Source organism: Eretmochelys imbricata, unplaced genomic scaffold, assembly GCF_965152235.1.
Source record: "Eretmochelys imbricata isolate rEreImb1 unplaced genomic scaffold, rEreImb1.hap1 Scaffold_37, whole genome shotgun sequence".
NCBI lineage: Eukaryota > Metazoa > Chordata > Testudines > Cheloniidae > Eretmochelys > Eretmochelys imbricata.
The window spans coordinates 82,501-90,000 of NW_027554349.1; positions in this window are offsets into that span (position 1 = coordinate 82,501).

Below are 7,500 nucleotides of genomic sequence, written 5' to 3' on the forward strand. Positions count from 1 at the left end.
TTCCTGGGGTTGACCTGGTGGCCGAGCAGGGACTTAGACATTTTTTCAGCCGTTTTTCCTCCGGGTTGACCTGGTGGCCGAGCAGGGACTTAGACATTTTCTTCAGCCGCTTTTCCTCCGGGTTGACCTGGTGGCCGAGCAGGGACTTAGACATTTTTTTCAGCCGCTTTTCCTCCGGGTTGACCTGGTGGCCGAGCAGGGACTTAGACGTTTTTTTCAGCCGCTTTTCCTCCGGGTTGACCTGGTGGCCGAGCGTCTCGCCATCCGCGGCCGGAGCGAGAGAAGGACCCCAGGCCAGCCTGCGACACCGCGGCCACGGATCGGGCCCCTGGAAGTCGGAAAAAAATTTTCACCGACCCCAAAAGGGGTGCTGGGGGGACTTCCAGACCACGCTCCCGCTAAAAAAAAAAAAAAAAAAAAAACGGAAAAAAGGATCGGGCCCGCCCGAGGCAGGGGAGTCCCCGGGTCAACCCGGAGCCTCTGCCAGAGAAGTCCGCCAGGCCAGCCTGAATCTCCGCGGCCACGGATCGGGCCCCTGGAAGTCTGAAAAAAAATTTCACCGACCCCAAAAGGGGTGCCGGGGGGGCATCCAGACCACTCCCCGGACATAATAAAAAAAAAAAGAAAAAACGGAAAAAAGGATCGGGCCCGCCCGAGGCAGGGGAGTCACCGGGTCAACCCGGAGCCTCTGCCAGAGAAGTCCGCCAGGCCAGCCTGAATCTCCGCGGCCACGGATCGGGCCCCTGGAAGTCTGAAAAAAAATTTCACCGACCCCAAAAGGGGTGCCGGGGGGGCATCCAGACCACTCCCCGGACATAATAAAGAAAAAAACGGAAAAAAGGATCGGGACCACCCGAGGCAGGGGAGTCACCAGGTCAACCCGGAGCCTGCCCCCGCGGGCTGGGGCCGGGCGGACCCCAATGCGCCCCGGTTCCCCTGCCCCGGGCTCGGGGCTTCATTCCCGTCCGGACACCAGGTCAACCCGGAGCCTGCCCCCGCGGGCTGGGGCCGGGCGGACCCCACTGCGCCCGGGTTCCCCTGCCACGGGAAACGGGCTTCATTCCCGTCCGGACACCAGGTCAACCCGGAGCCTGCCCCCGCGGGCTGGGGACGGGCGGACCCCACTGCGCCCCGGTTCCCCTGCCACGGGCTCGGGGCTTCATTCCCGTCCGGACACCAGGTCAACCCGGAGCCTGCCCCCGCGGGCTGGGGACGGGCGGACCCCACTGCGCCCGCTTTCCCCTGCCACGGGCTAGGGCTTCATTCCCGTCCGGACACCAGGTCAACCCGGAGCCTGCACCGCGCGCTGGTGCCGGACGGACCCCGCACCGCCCGGGTCCCCCTGCACCGGGCTCGGGGCTTGATTCCCGTCCGGACACCAGGTCAACCCGGAGCCTGCTCCCGCGGGCTGGGGCCGGGCGGACACCACTGCGCCCGGGTTCCCCTGCCACGGGCTCCGGGCTTCATTCCCGTCGGGACACCATGTCAACCCGGAGCCTGCCCCCCCGCGGACAACTCTCCCAGCCCAGCCTGCGACGCCGTGGCCAGGGATCGGACCCCTGGAAGTCTTTAAAAAATTTTTTTTCACCGACCCCAAAAGGGGTTCTGGGGGGCATCCAGACCGCTCTCCGGACCCAAAAAGAAAAAAAAAAAAAAACGGAAAAAAGGATCGGGCCCGCCCGAGGCAGGGGAGTCCCCGGGTCAACCCGGAGCCTCTGCCAGAGAAGTCCCGCCAGCCCAGCCTGAATCTCCGCGGCCACGGATCGGGCCCCTGGAAGTCTGAAAAAAAATTTGACCGACCCCAAAAGGGGTGCCGGGGGGGCACCCAGACCACTCTCCGGACATAATAAAAAAAAAAGAAAAAACCGGAAAAAAGGATCGGGACCACCCGAGGCAGGGGAGTCACCAGGTCAACCCGGAGCCTGCCCCCGCGGGCTGGGGCCGGGCGAACCCCAATGCGCCCGGGTTCCCCTGCCACGGGCTCGGGGCTTCATTCCCGTCCGGACACCAGGTCAACCCGGAGCCTGCCCCGGCGGGCTGGGGACGGGCGGACCCCACTGCGCCCGCTTTCCCCTGCCACGGGCTCCGGGCTTCATTCCCGTCCGGACACCAGGTCAACCCGGAGCCTGCCCCCGCGGGCTGGGGCCGGGCGGACCCCAATGCGCCCGGGTTCCCCTGCCACGGGCTCGGGGCTTCATTCCCGTCCGGACACCAGGTCAACACGGAGCCTGCCCCCGCGGGCTGGGGACGGGCGGACCCCACTGCGCCCGGGTTCCCCTGCCACGGGCTCCGGGCTTCATTCCCGTCGGGACACCATGTCAACCCGGAGCCTGCCCCCCCGCGGACAACTCTCCCAGCCCAGCCTGCGACGCCGTGGCCAGGGATCGGACCCCTGGAAGTCTTTAAAAAATTTTTTTCACCGACCCCAAAAGGGGTTCTGGGGGGCATCCAGACCGCTCTCCGGACCCAAAAAGAAAAAAAAAAAAAAACCGGAAAAAAGGATCGGGCCCGCCCGAGGCAGGGGAGTCCCCGGGTCAACACGGAGCCTCTGCCAGAGAAGTCCCGCCAGCCCAGCCTGAATCTCCGCGGCCACGGATCGGGCCCCTGGAAGTCTGAAAAAAAATTTGACCGATCCCAAAAGGGGTGCCGGGGGGGCACCCAGACCACTCTCCGGACATAATAAAAAAAAAAGAAAAAACCGGAAAAAAGGATCGGGACCACCCGAGGCAGGGGAGTCACCAGGTCAACCCGGAGCCTGCCCCCGCGGGCTGGGGCCGGGCGAACCCCAATGCGCCCGGGTTCCCCTGCCACGGGCTCGGGGCTTCATTCCCGTCCGGACACCAGGTCAACCCGGAGCCTGCCCCCGCGGGCTGGGGACGGGCGGACCCCACTGCGCCCGCTTTCCCCTGCCACGGGCTCCGGGCTTCATTCCCGTCCGGACACCAGGTCAACCCGGAGCCTGCACCGCGGGATGGGGCCGGACGGACAACGCTCCGCCCGGGTTATCCTGCCCCGGGTACGGGGGTTCACTCCCGTCCGGATACCAGGTCAACCCTATCCTTTCAACGGGTTGACCTGGTGGCCGGTTCTCTTTTCGGCCACCAGGTCAACCCTATACTTTCAACGGGTTTACCTGGTGGCCCGTTCGCTTTTCGGCCACCAGGTCAACCCTATACTTTCAATGGGTTTACCTGGTGGCCGGTTCGCTTTTCGGCCACCAGGTCAACCCGGTTCCTGCCCCCGCGGGCTGGGGCCGGCGGACCCCGCTCCGTCCCGGGTGCCTCAGCCCCGGGCTTAAGTCCCCTCCGGCCACCAGGTCAACCCGGAGCCTGCACCGCGCGCTGGTGCCGGACGGACCCCGCACCGCCCGTGTCCCCCAGCCCCGGGCTCGGGGCTTCATTCCCGTCCGGACACCAGGTCAACCCGGAGCCTGCCCCCGCGGGCTGGGGCCGGGCGGACACCACTGCGCCCGGGTTCCCCTGCCACGGGCTCCGGGCTTCATTCCCGTCGGGACACCATGTCAACCCGGAGCCTGCCCCCCCGCGGACAACTCTCCCAGCCCAGCCTGCGACGCCGTGGCAAGGGATCGGACCCCTGGAAGTCTTTAAAAAATTTTTTTCACCGACCCCAAAAGGGGTTCTGGGGGGCATCCAGACCAGTCTCCGGACCCAAAAAGAAAAAAAAAAAAAAAACGGAAAAACGGATCGGGCCCGCCCAAGGCAGGGGAGTCCCCGGGTCAACACGGAGCCTCTGCCAGAGAAGTCCCGCCAGCCCAGCCTGAATCTCCGCGGCCACGGATCGGGCCCCTGGAAGTTTGAAAATTTTTTTTCAACGACACCAAAAGGGGTGCCTGGGGGGCATCCCGACCACTCGCCGGCCCAAAAAAAAAAACGGAAAAAAGGATCGGGCCCACCCGAGGCAGAGGAGTCACCAGGTCAACCCGGAGCCTGCACCGCGGGATGGGGCAGGACGGACACCGCTCCGCCCGGGTCACCCTGGCCCGGGTACGGGGGTTCACTCCCGTCCGGACACCAGGTCAACCCTATACTTTCAACGGGTTTACCTGGTGGCCCGTTCGCTTTTCGGCCACCAGGTCAACCCTATACTTTCAATGGGTTTACCTGGTGGCCGGTTCGCTTCTCGGCCACCAGGTCAACCCTATACTTTCAACGGGTTTACCTGGTGGCCCGTTCGCTTTTCGGCCACCAGGTCAACCCTATACTTTCAATGGGTTTACCTGGTGGCCGGTTCGCTTCTCGGCCACCAGGTCAACCCGGTTCCCGCCCCCGAGGGCTGGGGCCGGCGGACCCCGCTCCTTCCCGGGTACCCCTGCCGCGGAGCCCCGGGCTTAATTGTCCTCCGGCTACCAGGTCAACCCGGTTCCTGCCCCCGCGGGCTGGGGCCGGCGGACCCCGCTCCGTCCCGGGTGCCTCAGCCCCGGGCTTAAGTCCCCTCCGGCCACCAGGTCAACCCGGAGCCTGCACCGCGCGCTGGTGCCGGACGGACCCCGCACCGCCCGGGTCCCCCAGCCCCGGGCTCGGGGCTTCATTCCCGTCCGGACACCAGGTCAACCCGGAGCCTGCCCCCGCGGGCTGGGGCCGGGCGTACCCCACTGCGCCCGGGTTCCCCTGCCACGGGCTCCGGGCTTCATTCCCGTCGGGACACCATGTCAACCCGGAGCCTGCCCCCCCGCGGACAACTCTCCCAGCCCAGCCTGCGACGCCGTGGCAAGGGATCGGACCCCTGGAAGTCTTTAAAAAATTTTTTTCACCGACCCCAGAAGGGGTTCTGGGGGGCATCCAGACCAGTCTCCGGACCCAAAAAGAAAAAAAAAAAAAAAAACGGAAAAACGGATCGGGCCCGCCCAAGGCAGGGGAGTCCCCGGGTCAACCCGGAGCCTCTGCCAGAGAAGTCCCGCCAGCCCAGCCTGAATCTCCGCGGCCACGGATCGGGCCCCTGGAAGTCTGAAAAATTTTTTTCTTCGACCCCAAAAGGGGTGCCTGGGGGGCATCCCGACCACTCGCCGGCCCAAAAAAAAAAACGGAAAAAAGGATCGGGCCCACCCGAGGCAGGGGAGTCACCAGGTCAACCCGGAGTCTGCACCGCGGGATGGGGCAGGACGGACACCGCTCCGCCCGGGTCACCCTGCCCCGGGTACGGGGGTTCACTCCCGTCCGGACACCAGGTCAACCCTATACTTTCAACGGGTTTACCTGGTGGCCCGTTCGCTTTTCGGCCACCAGGTCAACCCTATACTTTCAACGGGTTGACCTGGTGGCCCGTTCGCTTTTCGGCCACCAGGTCAACCCTATACTTTCAATGGGTTTACCTGGTGGCCGGTTCGCTTCTCGGCCACCAGGTCAACCCTATACTTTCAACGGGTTTACCTGGTGGCCCGTTCGCTTTTCGGCCACCAGGTCAACCCTATACTTTCAATGGGTTTACCTGGTGGCCGGTTCGCTTCTCGGCCACCAGGTCAACCCGGTTCCCGCCCCCGAGGGCTGGGGCCGGCGGACCCCGCTCCTTCCCGGGTACCCCTGCCGCGGAGCCCCGGGCTTAATTGTCCTCCGGCTACCAGGTCAACCCGGTTCCTGCCCCCGCGGGCTGGGGCCGGCGGACCCCGCTCCGTCCCGGGTGCCTCAGCCCCGGGCTTAAGTCCCCTCCGGCCACCAGGTCAACCCGGAGCCTGCACCGCGCGCTGGTGCCGGACGGACCCCGCACCGCCCGGGTCCCCCAGCCCCGGGCTCGGGGCTTCATTCCCGTCCGGACACCAGGTCAACCCGGAGCCTGCCCCCGCGGGCTGGGGCCGGGCGTACACCACTGCGCCCGGGTTCCCCTGCCACGGGCTCCGGGCTTCATTCCCGTCGGGACACCATGTCAACCCGGAGCCTGCCCCCCCGCGGACAACTCTCCCAGCCCAGCCTGCGACGCCGTGGCAAGGGATCGGACCCCTGGAAGTCTTTAAAAAATTTTTTTCACCGACCCCAGAAGGGGTTCTGGGGGGCATCCAGACCAGTCTCCGGACCCAAAAAGAAAAAAAAAAAAAAAAACGGAAAAACGGATCGGGCCCGCCCAAGGCAGGGGAGTCCCCGGGTCAACCCGGAGCCTCTGCCAGAGAAGTCCCGCCAGCCCAGCCTGAATCTCCGCGGCCACGGATCGGGCCCCTGGAAGTCTGAAAAATTTTTTTCTTCGACCCCAAAAGGGGTGCCTGGGGGGCATCCCGACCACTCGCCGGCCCAAAAAAAAAAACGGAAAAAAGGATCGGGCCCACCCGAGGCAGGGGAGTCACCAGGTCAACCCGGAGTCTGCACCGCGGGATGGGGCAGGACGGACACCGCTCCGCCCGGGTCACCCTGCCCCGGGTACGGGGGTTCACTCCCGTCCGGACACCAGGTCAACCCTATACTTTCAACGGGTTTACCTGGTGGCCCGTTCGCTTTTCGGCCACCAGGTCAACCCTATACTTTCAACGGGTTGACCTGGTGGCCCGTTCGCTTTTCGGCCACCAGGTCAACCCTATACTTTCAATGGGTTTACCTGGTGGCCGCTTCGCTTCTCGGCCACCAGGTCAACCCTATACTTTCAACGGGTTTACCTGGTGGCCGGTTCGCTTTTCGGCCACCAGGTCAACCCTATACTTTCAACGGGTTTACCTGGTGGCCGGTTCGCTTTTCGGCCACCAGGTCAACCCTATACTTTCAACGGGTTGACCTGGTGGCCCGTTCGCTTTTCGGCCACCAGGTCAACCCTATACTTTCAATGGGTTTACCTGGTGGCCGCTTCGCTTCTCGGCCACCAGGTCAACCCTATACTTTCAATGGGTTTACCTGGTGGCCGGTTCGCTTTTCGGCCACCAGGTCAACCCTATACTTTCAATGGGTTTACCTGGTGGCCGGTTCGCTTTTCGGCCACCAGGTCAACCCTATACTTTCAACGGGTTGACCTGGTGGCCCGTTCGCTTTTCGGCCACCAGGTCAACCCTATACTTTCAATGGGTTTACCTGGTGGCCGCTTCGCTTCTCGGCCACCAGGTCAACCCTATACTTTCAATGGGTTTACCTGGTGGCCGGTTCGCTTTTCGGCCACCAGGTCAACCCTATACTTTCAACGGGTTTACCTGGTGGCCCGTTCGCTTTTCGGCCACCAGGTCAACCCTATACTTTCAACGGGTTGACCTGGTGGCCCGTTCGCTTTTCGGCCACCAGGTCAACCCTATACTTTCAACGGGTTTACCTGGTGGCCCGTTCGCTTTTCGGCCACCAGGTCAACCCTATACTTTCAATGGGTTTACCTGGTGGCCGGTTCGCTTTTCGGCCACCAGGTCAACCCTATACTTTCAACGGGTTTACCTGGTGGCCCGTTCGCTTTTCGGCCACCAGGTCAACCCTATACTTTCAATGGGTTTACCTGGTGGCCGGTTCGCTTCTCGGCCACCAGGTCAACCCTATACTTTCAACGGGTTTACCTGGTGGCCCGTTCGGTTTTCGGCCACCAGGTCAA